Source organism: Nyctereutes procyonoides, unplaced genomic scaffold, assembly GCF_905146905.1.
Source record: "Nyctereutes procyonoides isolate TBG_1078 unplaced genomic scaffold, NYPRO_anot_genome, whole genome shotgun sequence".
In the NCBI taxonomy this organism is placed as follows: domain Eukaryota; kingdom Metazoa; phylum Chordata; class Mammalia; order Carnivora; family Canidae; genus Nyctereutes; species Nyctereutes procyonoides.
Window position 1 is genome coordinate 3,839,756 of NW_026575140.1, and position 21,677 is coordinate 3,861,432.

A 21,677-nucleotide genomic window follows, 5' to 3' on the forward strand; every position below is an offset into this window, starting at 1 on the left:
GTCAATGTTTTCAACGCAGCAGAACACAGAAATTAAATGCTTTTACCTTAGTGGAGAAACTTCACAGCTTTTCAAAACTGTACATCAGACAATGTTTTTCAATTTCATTGAGGTATATTTGACAAATAAACTGGTAATATATTTATAATTGGAATTTTTACACATGTGACTTAATGTGTAAAGATTACCCTGATTTTTATCCATATTTTAAAGCACCTTTTACACTTTTCCAAAATAATTAATCACTCTTCAGATTTAGCCCATATTTGCGATCCGTTAATTGGTAATAATATAAAAAAATGAAGTAATACATTTTATGAGTGTCACTAGTTGTTTATACATGAGGAGAAACATAATCACTAGGTCATGTCAGCCACTTCCAGGACTGCTTTGAAATTTGAGCTAAGACTAAGACAGTCCTTCAGTTTTAATATAATTCAAAGGGGCTCAGCCCAATTTTGAAAGAATTTGAACTGAACTTTTAAGCAATTTTAATACTTTCATTCTCAAATCTTTACACTGCCTGAATCTCTGAGTACTAAACCAAGGCATATAGCCGGAAGACATGAGATACTATATGCCACTATTTTTGCATAATCAACTCTGAACAGATTGTAATAGTGTCCTACAGTTTAATTTGCTGCTTTTGAATCATTTAGCAGAAACTTAAAGTAGGCCTGGATATTTAAATATGTTTTCAACAGTGAGATACTGGAAAATAAAAAATGTATTTTTATGAGAATCTATTAAATGTTAAAGTGTTGTTAACTCTCCATTATCAGTTTCTGGAGAACCTTAATTATTTTAACTGCTACTTACGAGCCAGGGTACCCCATTTGCATGAGTGTTTTTTTTTTGTTGTTGTTGTTTTGTTTTGCTTTTGGAACTCATTATATGGAAGTGATCTTTCACTGCATTCAGAAAATGAACTTGTAGCACAGAACTTAGGTGCATTTAGAGGACAAACACTGTTTCTGAGAAGTGATAAAGTGACATGGGTAGAGGCGGTGGTAAACATGGAAAATGTGAGTAAAAATTATATTATGCAATATTCAACTTTACTTCCTTATTTTCATTTCCTTCCTTACCTCCCTCCTTATATCCTCCCCTCCCTCCTCCTTTCCTCCCTCTGTCTCCCTTTCTCCATGAGTTTCTCATTAGGATCATTCTCTCCAACACATTATTCACACACATTTTAAAGGAAAAAAGATTAAAAAAAAGAAAAGAAAATTTTAACATTTCTATAGTTATTACATCTTTCTTTCCTTCTTTCCTTCTTTCTTCCTACTCTTTTCATTAGTTCCTTCATTTTTTTCTTTCATCCATCCAAACAGTACCCCAACAATTTTGCTAAAACCTACTCTGAACTAGGGGTGGTGGAAGGGGAGGAGGGCAGGGGGTGAGGGTGAATGGGTGACGGGCACTGAGGGGGACACTTGACGGGATGAGCACTGGGTGTTATTCTGTATGTTGGCAAATTGAACACCAATAAAAAATAAATTTATTATTTAAAAAATCAGAAAAAAAACCTACTATGTTCTAAGCTCTGTGCTAAAAGCTGGCAATATAAGGATTTCGCATAGTCGCTAAGCATTAGGTATGTATTCTTTTGTGCATTGCAAATGTATAAAATGGTAAGCACTGTATGTAATGGTACCCACTGAAACTGCCTTGTGAACAAAGCTTGGGAATTCAGAAATACTGAAAGGAACACTGAAGGTGATACAGACCCAGGTTTATAGCATGTCTTCATAACTGAAGCAGGTTAGTCCCCTTTCCAGGTTCACATATCATGGGGATGTTAGGGATGAGCACTGACAGTACACGCTGAGCTTAGAGTGATTAGTAGCTCTGCGTCCAGTTAAGGAAGATCTACTGAAGAGACTTCACATAGCCTCTGACCTTTATTTTAATTATGAACAGCTCCTTACTCGGTGCTGAAAATTACACAAGTTCGTGTGCTGGACATAGTATATATTTTCATCTGGGTGGTGGTACCGTGTTTATGCTCCGTGAACTCATTAACTCATTCAGCGATACACTTAAGTTTAGTGGTCTTTTTTTTTTAATAGATATTTTTTTTGATTTTTTTAAATTTATTTATGATAGTCACACACACAGAGAGAGAGAGAGAGAGAGAGAGAGAGAGGCAGAGACACAGGCAGAGGGAGAAGCAGGCTCCATGCACCGGGAGCCCGATGTGGGATTCGATCCCGGGTCTCCAGGATCGCGCCCTGGGCCAAAGGCAGGCGCCAAACCGCTGCGCCACCCAGGGATCCCAAGTTTAGTGGTCTTATGTGATTTGTGTGTGTGTGTGTGTGTGTGTGTGTGTTAATTCAAAATAGATGGAGAGAGAGAGAGAGAGAGAGAGAGAGAGAGAGAGAGAGAGAGAAAGGGGAAGAAAGAAGGACAAAGATGAGAAGCAGAAAAGAAAACTCTTGGTGGTAATTCTTGAAACATAGAATGATTTTTAAAAGATACCAGATATCATCAGACTTGGTTTAATGGGAAGCTAATATGGATTTTGATACAGCTACAATATCACAATATTTGTGAATTGTGTTTGCATTATCTTTATGTTTGTTTATTTTTTGGGATAAGCATGATAATAAGACTTATTTCACAGCACTGTCTCATTTGATTCTTTTTTTTTTTTATTGGAGTTCGATTTGCCAACATATAGCATAACACCAAGTGCTCATCCCGCCAAGTGCCCCCCCCCCCAGTGCCCGTCACCCAGTCATCCCAACTCCCTGCCCACCTCCCCTTCCACTACCCCTTGTTCATTTCCCAGAGTTAGGAGTCTCTCATGCTCTGAGATATTTACTCACTGATATTTTTACTCATTTTCTCTCCTTTCCTTTTATTCCCTTTCACTAATTTTTATATTCCCCAAATGAATGAGACCATATAATGTTTGTCCTTCTCCGATTGACTTACTTCACTCAGCATAATACCCTCCAGTTCCATCCACGTTGAAGCAAATGGTGGGTATTTGTTGTTTCTAATGGCTGAGTAATATTCCATTGTATACATAAACCACATCTTTATCCATCATCTTTGATGGACACCGAGGCTCCTTCCACAGTTTGGCTATTGTGGACATGGCTGCTAGAAACATCGGGGTGCAGGTGTCCTGGCATCTCACTGCATCTGTATCTTTGGGGTAAATCCCCAACAGTGCAATTGCTGGGTCGTAGGGCAGGTCTATTTTTAACTCTTTGAGGAACCTCCACACAGTTTTCCAGAGTGGCTGCACCAGTTCACATTCCCACCAACAGTGCAGGAGGGTTCCCTTTTCTCCGCATCCTCTCCAACATTTGTGGTTTCCTGTCCTGTTAATTTTCCCCATTCTCACTGGTGTGAGGTGGTATCTCATTGTGGTTTTGATTTGTATTTCCTTGATGACAACTGATGCGGAGCATTTTCTCGTGTGCATGTTGGTCATGTCTAGGTCTTCCTCTGTCTTCCTCTGTTCATGTCTTTTGCCCATTTCATGATTGGATTGTTTGTTTCTTTGCTGTTGAGTTTAATAAGTTCTTTATAGATCTTGGATACTAGCCCTTGATCTGATACGTCATTTGCAAATATCTTCTCCCATTCTGTAGGTTGTCTTTGAGTTTCGTTGACTGTTTCTTCTGCTGAGCAGAAGCTTTTTATCCTGATTAAGTCCCAATAGTTCATTTTTGCTTTTGTTTCTCTTGCCTTCATAGATGTATCTTGCAAGAAGTTGCTGTAGCCAAGTTCAAAAAGGGTGTTGCCTGTGTTCTCCTCTAGGATTTGGATGGAATCTTGTGTCACATTTAAATCTTTCATCCATTTTGAGTTTATCTTTGTGTCTGGTGTAAGAGAATTGTCTAGTTTCATTCTTCTGCATGCGGCTGTCCAATTTTCCCAGCACCATTTATTGAAGAGACTGTCCTTTTTCCAGTGGATAGTCTTTCCTGCTTTGTCAAATATTAGTTGACCATAGAGTTGAGGGCCCATTTCTGGCTTCTCTATTCTGTTCCATTGATCTATGTGTCTGTTTTTGTGCCAGTACCACACTGTCTTGATGACCACAGCTTTGTAGTATGACCTGAAATCTGGCATTGTGATGCCCCTGGCTCTGGTTTTCTTTTTCAATATTCCCCTGGCTATTCGGGGCCTTTTCTGATTCCACACAAATCTGAAGATGCTTTGTTCCAATTCTCTGAAGAAAGTCCATGGTATTTTGATAGGGATTGCATTGAACGTGTACATTGCCCTGGGCAGCATTGACATTTTTACAATATTAATTCTTCCAATCCATGAGCATGGAATATTTTTCCATCTCTTCATGTCTTCCTCAATTTCTTTCAGAAGTGTTCTGTAGTTTTTAGGATATAGATCCTTTACCTCTTTGGTTAGTCCTAGCCTCAGCAATCAGACAACAAAAAGAAATAAAAGCCATTCAAATTGGCAAAGAAGAAGTCAAACTCTCCCTCTTTGCAGATGACATGATACTTTTCGTAGAAAACCCAAAAGACCACCCCAAAATTGCTAGAACTCATGCATGCAATTTACAATTGCACCCAAAAGCATAAGATGTCTCATTTGATTCAATCATTCTTCCCACCAGCCAGGTACAGGAGAGATTAACATCTTTGTTTATGAGTTTAATGATGCTCTGGGAGATGATAATAGAAAAAATGGCAAGAGGTGATGATTCCTGGACTGGGAAATTACCGTGTTGATGGAGAAGAGTATGTAATGTGTCTGCACTATCACAGAATAACGTGCACTCATTTCGATATTCTTCCTTTGGGTCTACTCAAACAGTTAGTCTTTAATGTCCTATTTTCTTGGTCTTAGTTCAAGGAAAACTCTGAAGCTACCTTGACTTTTTTTCTTAGTACGTTACCTACTTAAAAAATGCATTCATATTTGTAATTTTTTCTCTTCATCCTGAAATCCATCATTTATATCAAGGCATGTCTTGAGTGGCTGATTTCATCAAGCTGCCTTTGTTTTCTGGGAAGAATGCCAAGGTAGCTCACAGATTGAAAGGGAGAATTACAGGCTCTTTCTTCTCACAGTTTGGAACTGGGTCATGAAGGGACAGGCCTCCCTCCGTCTTCTCTTTCTGCTTAGCTCTACCCAGTTTTACTCTGAAAACAAGCTTTCCACATATAGTAGTTAAAAAGAATGTCACAGCTCTGTAGTCACACTCCTCAGCCTTAGCCTTTGCCTTGTAAAAATAGAGCTTCTTCATCCAATTGCTGCAGATCAACTTCTGAGAAGACTCCTCTGCTTGGTGTAGCCCCAGTAATACAACTGCCTTTGAGTTAATACTTAACAATGAGAATCACTGGCGGAATAGAGAGTGAGTTTTGCCAGGCCATAGGATATGGTCTATCTTCACAGAGCTCGATAGGTTGCTAAGATTGGCAGCTCAGTTAGGACCCCATGGAATGGGAGAAAGACAGTTTTCTGTAAGATGGATATTGAACAATTGGAATGAATATGGATCTACTAATGTTTCTACCATGTAGGCCCTTTAGGTTCATTTGCTTACTAATCAAATAAGATTCTTTTGAATTATTTTATTATTTATTATTATCATTTTTAGCATAGAGGGTACACTTCTATTATTTCTTTAGGTACTTTTGTCTTCCCATGTTTTCTGATCTCACTTTTTGAAATAAAACCTATCAGTGCATTGGTTGTCCTGAATACATCCTTCATGTATTCTTTTTCACTCTCTCACTTTAAACACTAAATTTATTCCTATAGTCACTGCCCACACCCTAGACATAAGCATTTTACCTGAGTCATTGCAATTCATTCCCTCTCTTACCTTTTCTTTAGTCTTAGGAAGAAAGCATCAGATGTCTAGTACAACCAATAGGAACTAACAAGCTTAGTGAGTCAGATAGACATGAATTTAATCCTCACAATTTGCTAGCTAAATAACCTAGAAAAATGTACCTTAATCCTCATTTATAAAGTAGAAAAATAATTCTCATATCTTGGCTTTTCGAGGAGGTAAGTGAGGTGGAACATCTAGCTACGCTTATGAACATCTGTATAACTACATCTACGACGTATATATTTGACAAATTCCAATAGTTTTACTGAAGTGATCCACCAAAAGACAAAAGTGTTTCTTCACTCACCCTGACACAGTTGGAAGGTTCTAGAGAGGACAAAGTCATAGCTTTGCGTGGCTTATAATGAAGTGCTCAAAATAATACCACCACATTTTTTATTTCAAGGCAACAATAAAATGCTATCCATTGCTATGTACCCCATCTTGAACATATTTGTTTTTATTTTGAAGAACTTTTGTTTTTGCCTGAAATGTTCTTGCTCTTTTCCCCCAAATCCATGCTCATTCCTTAGCCAGTTTGTGTGACACTTACTTATTCCACAAAATGTTTCCTAATGTCATAATCCAGTTGCAAATGCTGTGCTAAAACACTAAACATGTACTTCTCAGGGTATTTAACAATTTGAATCAGATTTATTTCTAGATATGTGTATCTCTTCTTTGGATAGTTGGTATGTTTCATTTATTTTATCATGTGTCCTTTACAATAAGTTACAGTAAAGAATGTGGGTTATTACTTGATAAACTCTCCATCAAAGAGAGGAACCAACTATTTTTGTTTAATATAGTATTTGTACCATCCAATCCAGTATCTAAAATAAAAGCATTACTCAAAAGTATGTTAAAGACCTAAGTAAATAGGTGGATATATGAATAAATACAGAGATGAATAAATACTTTATTGATTAAAATAGCCTCTGATATATGTATTCATTCAGTAAATATGCACCAGATTCATCCTTCAAAGAAAGCCCTGTTTTTCTTTACTGATATCCTCACCAATTTACCATGAGACACTTATCATTCTAATTGTCTTGGAGGATGAATCCTTTCACAAATTTTCATTATGAGCTTTTCTTAGATTTTGCACTCTTCCGCTAACTGTGTCTGTCATTAATTTGTATTACGTATCATGGTACAGAAATATGCAGGTTTCCTCTTCTCCGCCACTTTTGGAATGATAAAGAGCTGCCAATGTCCAGCCAATGGCCCCTTGATCCTCTTCATATTGTGCTCACAGTGTTGGAAAAGAAAAGAACCTGGGTTGTTTTCTGGTCCCTTAGGGAATCTTTTGAGTCTAGTTTGCCCTGAAAAGTCTTATCCAAACATGACACGTATCTGATTTCCTAAGAGGATGTTACACACAGAGAATATGTAACTCTTAGTAAAGTAGAAAAAAATAATTTTAGTATCTTTTTAGGAGTGATACTTTAATTAATATAATTACATGTACACATTACAGGTAGCATACATTTATAGGGAAGATCAATGTTATTCATATAAATATAATAGAAGCTTTATTAATTTCAAAGCAAAATTATTTATGACCCTTTAAACAATAAGTCCATGGAGAGGAATGCTCCAGGATCACGTATATGTTGTGAACCATCTGCATTTTGTTGGCCAATGAAGATGATCTTGAAATGGATGAGAATATAGGTGATGATTAGAAGTTGGACCTTCAACTTTACAGCTCTGCCATTGCAACAGCATGCTATATACTGAATTAAATCCTTATCAGCACTCAGACACCTTTATAATAATGTGGTTGCTAGTATGTCCAAGACAACGGTTCATTTGTTCTTTTACTTATTAAATCAAGCAATGCTTACTAGTGCTTAATATATGCTAAGAACTATCTTATATAATTGGTATAGTAGTTAGTAAGATAAAGATCACCCCTGACCTCACAGAACACAATGTTTAGTGAAGAAAGAATGCCAACAGATAGGTAACCAACACTATTCAGTTAGATAGCGAGAAATGAATCCCATGATGTTATAAACAAAATACTATTCTGATAGAGATCAATTAAAGAAAGCCACTGGAATAAGTTTAATTTGGAAGACCTGATAAGAGAGCAACAACAACAAAATCAGTGAAAGATTCATAGGAAGAGAGGGACATGAAATTCCAAGATGAAGAGAGTACGTACAAAGTTTCTGAAACAAACAAAAAATGTGTATTTTAAAAATTGAAAGGAAAATTGGAGAACTAAGTTGTAGTGATGAATGAGAGAGTGGCTCAAATTTGTTAGAGAGTTTCAAGATTAAATGAAAATTTGCTGATGATAAGGAATTTGAGTATAATTATATGTTCTACAGATACTGAGATTATCTTTATGTAAAGTCAAGTAAGAACATAATCCGATTTATATTGTAAAATATGACTGACTCCTTTGTGGAAAATTATTTAAAAAGAACAGACAAACAATATAAAAAATGCAGAGGCAACACAAGTAGAAATAGAAAGGTTTGGGTCCGTCCCCAGAGATTTCAAAATCAAGAAAAGGAAAACCAAGACATTAATAGCCAATGTCTATGAATTTTTGTCATTGAAATGTAGTTTAGAAGGGACATTGACATCAGGATGAGAATTCAATAAAATATTGCTAGCCTGGAAAATAAAATACTGCTATTTAGAAAGGACATTGATATCAGGATGAGAATTCAATAAAATATTGCTAGCAATAAAATATTGCTAGCCTATACATAGACATATATATATGTCTATCTATTTATATTTTTATTTATTTATTTATTTACTTATTTATTTATTTACTTACTTATTTATTTACTTATTTAGTTATTTATACAGTCACATTCTACTATCTGAGGTTGAAATCAAGATATTTCTCATCCTTACGTGGTCAAAGAAATCTGTTTCTCCAGTCTCAAAGGAATGTTTTAAATTATTTTTTGAAAATTTAGAAGGTACAAGTCTTGGAGAGAAGAGGCCAACACTGGAATAAACCATTATCTTGGGAAATAATTCATTTCTGTTTCCATATACATTGGAAGTTCTTATACACTTTCTGACAGACAAATGACACCCTATCCTATCAGATTTCAATTGCTTAATATCAAGTATAAAACAACTTTACTGGGACGCCTGGGTGGCTCAGTGGTTAAGCACCTGCCTTCAGCCCAGGGAGTGATCCTGGAGTCCCGGGATCAAGTCCCACATTTGGCTCCCTGCATGGAGCCTACTTCTCCTTCTGCCTATGTCTCTGCTTCTCTCTTTCTCTCTCTGTGTCTCTCATAAATAAATAAATAAATAAATAAATAAATAAATAAATAAATAAATAAAATCTTTAAAAATAATTAAAATAAAACAGCTTTATTTTGAGCATATTTGGATAATGTACGTGTTCTTAGCTAGCTATGTCTTTTTTAATAAAATATTTAAAACTCATTCTTCTCAATTTGTGCTTCTGCCCAAAGAAGAGTTGATATTTACAATATATAAAATCATTAAGCTTTAATTTTTTTTATTAAAAATTTTTTGAGAATAGAAAAGGGCTTGTCCCTCTTCTGCTTTATAGCTTGGAAATAATTCTATTTATAAATTTCCTCCCGAGAAAAATCTTGATCTATATAATTACTGAGAAAAAAAATCAAATGTGTGGAATAAGAACATATTCTATATTTTCCAAGGCTCTAAGGAATGCCAGATACCTTATTCAACTTAATTTACATATATCACTCTCTACTATATGTCAAATATTGACTCTATAGAGCATCAAAATACAGCCTCTATTCCCAAGGTATTCATGGTCTAGTAGGATTAACTGATGAGTAAATGATAATGACAATCCAGAGTGATAAGGGGAATCATTGAGCCATTAATAAAACCATCATTCTATGAGATTACAAGCATGGGTTTTATTTTCTTTGAAATTCCAAATAAATATGATTCTTCTGGAGTCTATCCCAGACAAATTGCTTTCTTAGCAATTCTCCACCATCTCTAATGACAGCTCCTATGTAAAAAACAAAACACTGATACAAGAACTATCTCTTGCCACATAGAGTTGAAAGTAGTTTTGAGGTCATTTTCTGCAAGCTGATCAATATGAATTGCACATCACACGTCCACCCTGAATTTATTCCCGTAATTTATCTTAGCTTTGAGTGTAGCCATGGTTAATTGCTAATCCATATTCATTGAACATCACAAATGAGGGCATAGTCAGGAGATACTTCATGTACCAACTCATCTACTGTGGGGGAAAAGTTATGGGCTTAAATTTCCATCTATTTTTACAGTTGTTTGGTCTCTCTACACTTCTCAATATTTAAAAAAAAAAAAAAAACAATTACTGCTGGAGAAGATCACATAATTTGCATCGCGATGCTTAGCAGGTAATGAATTCATTAAAAATAGGAACATAATTTAAATTGCCACCATATAGCAATTGAATTGGTTTAATTGGACTGAGTTAAAGATATCTTTTTAGTTGTGAAATTATTTGTACTTCCAAAGGCATCAACTCCAACACTGAACATATAATTATTTGGATTATCTCATGAACTCTACTTGAAATGATCTCTAAATTAATGTGTGGCATAATGTGCATAATGATATTAATTATGTTATAAAAGAAAAGTCTCCCCCAAATCTCCAATCTTTACTTGAAGATATTTAATTGGATATTGAAAAATGATACAAAGGAAGAGAGGAGAAAAAGAGTGATAACTACTAATACATCATTTAGACTTTTGCTTAACATTTATCATTAAAAAGTTTATATTAATATTTCTCTTTTTTATTTAAATTCAATTAACCAGCATATAGTACATAGTTTTTGATGTAGTATTCAATAATTCATCAGTTGTGTATGAGACCTCACACACATCTCATGCCCTCCTTAATGCCCATCGCCCAATTACCCCATCCTCCCATCCACCTCCCCACCAGCAACTGAAAGCTGACTCTTAACTATAGATTCTATCATGTTTTTTCATGGTTTTTCTCCCTCGCTGATGACTTCCCATTCAGTTTTTCTTCTCTTACCCAATGGTCCTCTGCACTGTTTCTTATATTCCACATATAAGTGAAACCATATGATAAATGTCTTCCTCTGATTGACTTATTTCACTCAGCATAATATCCTCCAGTTGCATCCACACTGATGTAAATGTAAGTATTCATCCTTTCTGATGGCTTAGTAATATTCCATTTTTTATATATACGACATCATGTGATTTAAGGGTCAACTATATTCTCAATCTTAATTTATACAGTACTTCCCACAAAAACTTAAAATATTTATAAAGTCTCTACCAGAATCTACATTTTTAGTCTCTCCACAACTTCTAATGAAGCTTCCCTAGACAGCTGTATTTGTATCTAATTTTTCTCTTAATATATTTATTATTTTAATTCCAATCATTAAGATGATAATTGCTCCCCCAGATCAACTGAATATGTTGTAGACTGCTGGTTCTTGCCATATGAAATATAATCCCTATTAAGTCCTCAAGTCTTTATAATTATCTTTTATGTTACCGATTCACTAACAATTCTCAATTTTGCTCTATCCAAGCTTCCTGAGGCCTTGATTAATAAAAACACTACACTCATCTTGGCCTCCAACCATGTTTCCATTTTCCTGATAGGTTGAGTTATCAGTGTAGTGAAACCAAATGAAAAAAAAAAAAAAAAACAAAAGAGGGAGAGCGAGAGATATGAGATTAAAGCCATTAATCCAACATTGCATAAGCAATATCAACCCTTTGATCTTCTCTTAACACTCTTATAAAATTGTCCTGTCTAAAATTTAAGAACAAAAACAAAAAAAATCTCAGTCTTCTGGATTTCAGTGTTATATGCATTAGTCTCTGGACCAAAAATTTGAGTATAATCTTTTTGAAGTCATGAAATAAGCTAGACAACTCCTTGCTTATAAAAGTAGCTTCTCAATGCTCTGGACAAAGTCAAAACTTTTTTTTCATGACTTTCCAGATCTTATGATTTTATAGCTGGGAAGACTGAGCTTTAGAGAGACCAGTATAAATTCCTCATAGTATTAAGCTGTACACTCTGCATCTTAACTTGAGTTTATTTAACTATAACACTAACATTCTTCAGTGTTGTAATCTACAGATTATCCAGGGCTTATCTTTTTTAAGGAACTCTCTCATCTAGAACTTGGAAGGATATTATGGCACATTCAGAATGATTTAACTAAAGAGAATGTAATTGAGGAACTATTTACAGTTTTTGCAACAAGCTATGAGAACCAAAAAGAGATGGTGAGTCATACATGGGCTGATCATAGCTAGGTTTTAACACTGCTAAATGGGTAAGGTAAGATGAATGACTGAGTTATCTAGAACCTGGTATGAAAGGGAGTTTTGGGGAACTGCCACTCCACTATATTCATAGGGGAATTAAGCCATTTCCAGAACCACAGAAAAGCACAGAGGAAGGTAGAGACATAATCCCTACACTCTCTCTCCTTGTGCCTTTTTTATTCTCCTGCTGATACTGCCCATTGGCCAAATCCAAACAGAAGTTAGAAAGTATCGGAACTCAGGAGATGCCACCTTTGGACAGCAGAGAGCAAGACAAAACAGAGAAGGGTAGGGAATGGGTCTGGAGGACAAATAAAGAACTAACCCAGAAGCCTTTATTTTTTACTCCGCAGTGGTGTTAGGTGTCCCTCTTAGGAGCTTTCTTTACATTTTATGATTTCTTCACTTAAATTCTTATCATATTCTATAAAGATATCTTTTAAAAAATATTTTTAAAAAATAATTGATTTTTTTAAAGATTTTATTTATTTATTCATGAGAGACACACAAAGAGAGGCAGAGACACAGGCAGAGGGAGAAGCAGGCTCCATGCAGGGAGCCTGATGGGGGACTCAATCTGGGGACTCTATCCCGGACTTGATCCAGGGACTCCAGGATCACGCGCTGAGCTGAAGGCAGACTCTTAACTGCTGAGCCAGGCAGACATCCCGATTGACTGATTTAATAGGAAGAGAGAAAGCCCACGGGGAGGAACAGAGGAGGAGGGAGAAAGAATCTTAAGCAGACTCAGCACTGAGTGTGGAGCTCCTGTAGGGCTCAATCTCACAAACCTGAGATTATGACTTGAGCCAAAACCAGGAGTCAATGGCTTAACCTACTGAGCCACCTAGGCACCCCTAAAAATACACTTTTCAATTATCCTAACCCTCACCCTCCCCTCACCATGTGAGACCTTTATGAAAATAGATAGATTTTGACTTTATTTTACCAATTGCATCCCAGGTGACTACAATAAAGCATGGGGTATGTTTAGTACTTAAGCAATGTTGACTAAACAAATAAATGAGAATGAATATATGTAAATTTCCAAACTTTCAAAATTCCAAGCTTTCAAAAATCCAAACAAATATTGCCTTGATCAGTAGTAATAGCTCATTAAGATTACCAAATCTAACATATCCATGTAAGAGGACCTCAGAGTTGTCAATTTGTGTATTAGTGATTTTTCCTGGAGGCTACATTTGCATAGTAAACTCTTTTATTACTTGGATTATTTGTTTATCTTGCATGGATTGGGGAATCATCACTGACAAAATTATAAGAGGAGCTGCTACATTACATTGCATAATTCCAGGAGGGACCATTTTTATTATAATACACATTAGTGGTACCCTCCTGACAGTAATGTTGGAGTCCTAACAAAGTAGCTAAAGTTCCCCCAAACCACCCTTTGGCTGCTATCCCTGGTACCACTGGCTTCAATGTTTTCATTGTATTCAAGGAACTGCTGACAGTGTGTTTATGTATTTGTTAAATAAATAAATGAACTAGTAGTGTGGTGCTGATAAATCCATACTTTTAATTTAAAGAAACTGGTAAAAAAAAAAAAAAAAAAAAAAAAAGAACCTGGTAAACCTGGTACCTGGTACACTCTCCACTAACTTGTTACTTGCATGTCATCTTGGAATCTGTCCAATTAATTAACACTTTTATCAAAATGTAGTTACCTAACCAAATCCCAGTTTTCCTCTTGTTAAAAATAGGAGAAAAAAAAATAGAAGAAGGAGGAGGAGGAAGAGGAGAGGAAGGAAGAGGAGGAAGAGAAAAATGTTTAACCAACTACAATAGGTCTGGTAATAAGAAAATTAGATAGCACTTATAAAGCAAATAACCCAATGCATAGAATCTAATATAAGTATAATTAACACAATTATTCTATTCTAGATCATTTCTAAATTCTGGAAAAAGAATAAAACTAAGGGCATATTTTTAATTATACAGTAAAACATCTCTTTAATACCATCACTTTTTATCTAGTTAAGATAGTCAGATAAAACACCATACCAAATCTGTCATTTCCCATACCCAGGGCATTTGTTTAGCTGTATTATTTTCTAATAAGTTTGACATTTAAGACATTTATAGTCAGATAAGTAATATTTGTTCCAGAATATTCCTATATTCCATTCTGTAAACTGTGAATTTTCCATATATATTCTTTTAAGAATATTTATTTCTCTATTGATATTGTGAAGAATTTATAAGCTTACTTCTTTGAAAAAAAGGAAGCAAGCAAGCAGATTTGGGAGAAGTCCACTTTATGACTTCAGTGAACTGGTTGTGTTCTGATTAAAGAATAATGCTGAGAACTTCATATTGTCAACACAAGGGAAATTAGCATGTCCATATTTGAATTTAGTGCATCATTTGGCATGCAGTATAATACCATAAATATGCTAGTACATGGATATATAACAATTTGTGGTATGAATCACATGTATTTTTTTCTCTGAGTTGGTTATAAAGTACATTTGGAAACCAAAATTAACCAGATGACATTTTATTATGCAGTTGGACTGATGTAATGTAAAATTTAATTACATAATATTTCACACACAGCTGTGACAAAACACATATGAACTTCCCAGATTCACCAGAGATGCTGAAATGGAGATCTTTTGGGGGGGGGGGTGATTGAAGTAGGTGGTAAGCAAGAACATCTTCCAAAGTGGATTCTCTTCTGGATAAATGAGAGTCTATTTATACATCCTGAGGCTCTTTTCTTAAATATGCCACTTGCACCAAGTTCCTCTGAGAAAGCAGATATGCTTCAGAGAATCTTTTACAACAAACAAAGCAAGCAATACAAAACAAGATAGTTCATCTGAATCACTTTGAAAAAAATCACAAATAGTTGGTGAGCTTGCCCTACTTTAATTCCTCTTGTGTTTACAGAAGCTTCAGATTTTTGGTATCTAATTGCTAGCTAACAGCAGATAATAAAATGCACTCATCAAATCAAACAGGATTTTAGTTCATTTTGTGGCTGCATTGTTTCTGCCTAAAAAGTTCTATCTGAAATGTGCTCAATGAAAAGCCATTTTACACCTAGAGAGAGAAATTTAATTAGAATGAAGTGAATGAGCGGCCAATATCATCAATTAAAGAAGCATTTATTGAGTCTTACTATTTACCCAGCACTGTGCAAGAGAATGAGGAGATATGGGAGCATGATTTTTTTTAAGTCTTATATATCTAGCATATTTCTTCTTTAAGATTATGTGGTACTGTGGGAAACATTCTCATGGGCTACACATGAGGACATTTGATGCTTACTAAATCCATATTTTAAAATAAGACTTTAATGAGGCCCCTCCCAGACAGGGCCTTATCTGTAGTCAGCATCTCCATCTAGTACAAGGCCTTCTTACTAGCTTTCAGGATCTTCTTTCAGACGTTTGGGCAGAGAATGGAAAGAACTGGAAGAGCCAAATCACCCTCACATTCTTTGTAAAGGGAGTTTCTTCTCGTCAATCTTAGGACATCTTAACTCAAAGATGCAAAGCTGGCCGGATATGTGATAAATATGTCAGTAGAGTTGACTCTCAGAAGAATTCTGGGATGAAATTACACAGAAAGTGCTCTCAATTCATTAAAGGTAGCAAAATTCTGACAGCAAATCCATTGCAAAAAGATTAAGGGGAGCCAAGTCAAACTTTATTTTCGGTTTCTCCTTAGCAGATCGTCTTAATTCAACTAAATTAATCTAAATGCACATTGGGGTAATTTATTGTCTCCCACCCCAAAACCATCCTTGCAACTACAAAATTGACCTTTCTCTAACACTGTATGACCAACCCTACTCATGTTATGCCTTTATGTTTCTATCCTTGGTGCTATTCTCCCTCATATGGAGAGGAGCATTCCTCATATGGAACTCAATTGCTTATTAGTATATTAGCACATTATCTCTTTAGGATATCCCTCACTGAAGCTTTCTCAGTTGTTCCATGATTAGAGTTTGTTATGGTTATTACAATAAAACATAGGTGTTGCTTATTTTTTTCTTTTTCTGCTACCACATTGTAGGCCTCTTGAGAATATTTCAGCCTTTTCGGCTGTGTGTCACTAGTTTTAAACACCATGTCTGGCACAAGCTAAGTGCTGAACTGAAGAAAAAAGAACAGACAAACAAAAACAACTGAGATATCCCTTCTGCAGAAGTTGTCTTGTAGCTTCATAAAACTCCAAATCCCAAAGGAAAGGTAGGGATCATTATCATTACATTTAGGGGTTGCCAATCACTCTGTTTGCAAGACAACTAACCATATTTGCAAACACCACATATGGGAAATGTCTATTTGGATAAAAAAGCAACATTATAAATCACTACAGTAATACCTAATGACCAAACTCAGTAAGAACAAACTAATAGGGACACCAAGGTGACTCGGTGGTTGGCATCTGCCTTTGGCTGATCCCGGGGTCCAGTATCTGGATGGAGTCTCGAATTGGGCTCCTTGAGGGGGGCCTGCTTCTCCCTCTGCCTGTGTCTCTCAAAAATAAATAAATAAATATTTTAAAAAATCCTAATAATATTGCTCTGTTTACCACAGATATAGATAAGGTAAACTTCAAATTTTTCACAATTCAAATCTTATTTTTTAATTTTTTTTTTTACAATTAAATTTTAATTATAGATCTACATATTAAGAAACCACATCAGGATGGTCAGCTATTGCCTATTTAATTTTTCCAGTTTACAGGCCATGCGTAGGCAACTTTGTGAACCAGAAAATTCATTAGCTTAATAGGTATCTCTCTATTGAGAATATAAGCTAAGTTGTATAAACATTCAAATACATGTAGAATAAGGAGCTAAGCCGTATATGAACTTACACAGGGCAAGGCAGGAGAAAGAGTCACACTATGGAAAAAGATTGAATGTATCTCTTGAGAGATGGAGAAAATGTCTGATCAGTGACAGGGATCCACTTTCTACATGCTCTAGCTGTAGTGCTTTGGAGTCTGTAAATTGTTATAATAAAATCCTCTTTTCTTTTGAGCCAGCTTAAAATGTTCTCTTATTTTTTAAAATAATAAATATTTTTAAAGTGGAAAACTGAATCCATTCATTTTATTTTTTAAAGTAAACCACTTCCAAATCTTGACAGTTTTACTTTCATTGTTGTATTATTATTTCATTATCTTTGAATTCTTGACAAATTATCTTACCATATTAGTGTGCTCTTCCACCTTCAAAAATACTGATTTCACCCAACCCATTCACTTTGTACATGACAAAAACTGATGCCCAATAAGGTGGGTGGCTTAAGGCAGGCCAGGTAATCCTAAAATGTGAGTTATAGCACATTATCTCATGCTTGGTCCTGAGATTTGGCATAAAAGGTCTGTTCCTTGCTTTTCTATTAAATTGCCTTTCAATGCCAAGTCCTCTCTTCCTTGTATGAATAGAGACAGGGACTGAGCATGAAGGTATATTTTGCATACTTGAAGATAAAATAATTTTAATGATAGAAAATCCATTGGAAGAAATGTGATTTTGTTTTTCTGTTCCAGCACCAAATCTTGATCTATGAAGAATATTGTAAGCTGTATTTTGTTGTATGTGGGAAAAGAGAATATGGCTGAATTCCTTGTTTTATTTCAGTCCACTACCGCATGGGGACTTCACTGGAAGAAACGGAGCGCCTGAAAAGTAATTTATTAATAGTGGATGAGTAGTGTGTGCTGAGCTCCAGCTGGCACAGCTTACCCTAGCCCTGAATGAGGGCTGAAGAGAGGATGAGCTGATAATGCTCTGTGAGCAGACTACCCTTGTTTCTAGACAGTTATAGATAATAGAGCATTGGTGCCAACCATATTTATTGGGTTATTTTTAAGTATGGTGAAATTGAAGTGGACAAAAGAGTGCTAGATGCCCACCCTCCCTCCTGCCTAGATAGATGATAGATAGACAGATAGATAGATAGATAGATAGATAGATAGATAGATAGCCAAAGAAAAATGATCTGAATAGATGGTTGTCAGCTCAGCATCGTGTCATCATGGGAATCTCTACCTGATGGAGTGATGCCCCTAGACCAAGAGGAAAGAAAGAGTTACTGTTACACGTGGCACCTATTTGTGCCACAAGTAGATGGGGGCCTTTCTGGGAAGGGGTGTTCAATGCTTTCTAGTGCTGTGTATCCCTCTGCTTCCAACAAATGTTTTGAATCGGATCTAGTATCATATCCTAACTTTTCTAACTCTGTGGCATAAACTTCGATAAGTTGCTCAACTACTCTAAGGATCGGTACTTCCCTTATAATGCTGCTGTAATAATTGAATCAGGTAATAGCCACTTCTAGCCTAGTGACTGATGTAAACTAGATGTTGAATAATGGGTAGTAGTAGCTTCTAATATAAATGAGGATATCATAACCATAACAAAACGTTTATTTAAAAAGAGCTGAATTCACACCTTATTAAATACCTACGAAATGCTTTATATATATCCATATATATTTACATATATTATATATATATTTACATATAATATATATTTACATATATATATATAGTGTATATTTAGCTCTTCCGTGTTTTCCTGTCATTTCATTGATGATTGGGTTTGGTATAGAAATACAAGAAGCAGCTATTTTTTATAAGAATCTGAAGACACTGCTGCAATATTTTATCAACCAATATTGCTGTTGACAAGCCCAACACTATGTGCATTTACACTGTTTTGCACATGACCTGTTAGTCTCTTTAGAAGGCACTGAGGATTATTTTCTTATCCTTGGTGTTCTAAAACTTCACAGTTCTATGCCTTGATGTGCATGCTTGCATATTACGAGTGTGGGTGTGGGTGTATGCCTGCAAAAGTTTGTTTTTCTTTAGGCTCTTGCTGATCCTTTCCAATTTCCTACCCTTTATTTTCACTGTTTTGTCTGTCTATAACTTGTTAAATTAAATGTTGAGCCTCCCGATCAAATTTTTTATTTGTTTCTTCTATTTTCCATATCTCTCTGCTTGGCTTACTCTGTAAATTATTTCAATGCTATCTTTCAAACTTTCTAATGATTAAGGACATAATTTATCCATAATTTTATTTTATTTATGTATAAAACTTTTTCATATTTAAGGTTTTTTGCCTTTTATTTATTATTTGCATTTTATCATTTTCTGTTTGCTTGTATTGACATTTTTAATGTTAGAAGATTTCCTGAAATATCTGGTGATTCTTGGCTGTTCATTCAACAAAGTACTAACACTTGTGCATGTTTCCTCATGGTCAGAGACGGTCAGAGATCTTCTGTTTATTGTCTGCATATAGGTGCCTGGCATCGCCCCGGAGATACCATGTAGAGTTATTTACTGGGACCATTCAAATTGCTTGCTTTGGCGTGCATAAGCCAGGCTTCCTAACTTCTGTGATTAGGATGGATAAAGAGGAAAGCATCCCATAGTATAATATATAGACTATTAATTTTCTTACTTTTCTTTAACTGTCTTACCCTCTTTTGATCTTAGCTTTGCGTTTTGCCCAGCATGGCTGAATGTAGATCTTTTGATTAAATATTTCTATATAGCAAGCTTCCTTTCTCTGGTGAGAAGGAAGAATCAGTGGGAGATGTGGGAGTAATCTCCCAGGAGTGTGGCATGAAAGGAAAACCGAGAGATATCAACTGCTCAGTAAAAGAAAAGAATATATATATATATAGAATATATATATATAATGTATATTTACACATAGATAAAGAATCCCCATGTTTTCACACCTTCCTCACCTCCAAATTAAGCCCCTCAAGGGTTCTGCAGGGCAGATTTCTCAACGTTTTAATAGTCTTCCTCCTCAAGAGCCATTCATGTTTAACTCTCTCCATTTTATGGCAGCTACAACTCCTTCATCTGCCAAATTTGTTGAAAAAATTAGTCTGCTCTTTTCTCTTTATCTGTCACTTTGTCATTTCAGTAGGTGGTAACTTTACCTAACTCTCTTCTTAATTTTAATTTTAAAAATTCCAGTATAGTTAATGTACAATATTATCATAGTTTCAGGTGTATAATATAGTGATTGAACAATCCTATACATCACTCAGTGCTCATTGTGTAAGTACCCACCTTCACCTATTTAACCCAACCTCTAGTAACCATCTCTTTTTCTCTATAGTTAAGAGTGCTTTTTGGTTTGTCTCTTTTTGTTCATTTATTTTGTTTCTTAAATTGTACATATGAGTAAAATCATATGATATTTGTCTTTCTCTGATTGACTTATTTTGCTTAGTATTATACTTTCTGGGTCCATCCATGTCATTGTAAATAACAAAATTTCATTATTTTTTTTTTGTGGCTGAGTAATATTCATACACACACACACTCACACACACATCCATCTTTATCCATCTGTCTATTGATAGACACTTGGGTGGCTTTCATATTTTATCTAATGTAAATAATTCTGCAATAAACATAGGGGATTATTTTAACTGCTCTTTCTCTTCTTTACTATTAGTCTATAGAAATGCAATAGACGTCTTTATATTGGTTTTGTATCCTGCAATGTTACAGAATTCATTTATCAGTTCTAGTAGTTTTTTTGGTGGAGTCTTTAGGGCTTTATATATGGTACCATGTCACCTGCAATTAGTGGAAGATTTACTTCTTCCTTAACCAATTTGGATTCCTTTTATTTCTTTTTCCTGCCTGATTGGTGTGGCTAGGAGTTTTAGTTCTATGTTGAATACAACTGATGAGAGTGGACATCCTTGTTTTATTTCTGATCATGGGGGAAAGCTCTCAGCTTTTCATGATTAAGGATGATGTTAACTGTGTGTTTTTTCATGTGTGGCTTTTATTATGTTGAGGTATGTTACATCTAAACCTACTTGGTTGAGGATTTTCACCACGAATGAACATTGTGCTTTGTCAAATGGTTTTCCCTGCATCTGCTCAAATGATCATACGTTTTTTTATCCTTTCCCTTGTTGATGTGATGTATGACACTGATTGATTTGTGAATATTGAACCACCCTTGTATCCCAGAAATAACCCCTTCTTGATTGTGGTGAATGATTTTTTTTAACATATTGCTGGATTCAATTTACTAATATGTTGTTGAGAGTCTGGTTCTCATGACCCAGAGATCATGACCTGAGCCATAATCAAAAACCCAACTCTTAACCAATTGAGCTACCCAGGCATCCCAAGAATACTTTTTATACTATTTTTTTAAATTCTGATTCTGGCAATCTGTTTTATAGAGTGGTAGGTACAAGATTTTACTAATGTTGTAATAATACGTAAAGTACATTTAAAGAGTGAAGGAAGGAAGATGGAAAGACAAAAACGGAAAATAAAAGAAAGAAAAAAAATGGATACCACCTAATGACTAAGGCATTTTACTACACAGAAATAATGTAACTTGTATATGGAAAATAAAAAGAATTTGTTTAAAATAGTGGTTTCACATATAAGATAATACCATGTACTACTGTTATTTTTTTAATTAGGCACTAAATTACAGCATGCATGAGTAAGCCATCAGAATCAGTGCTGAA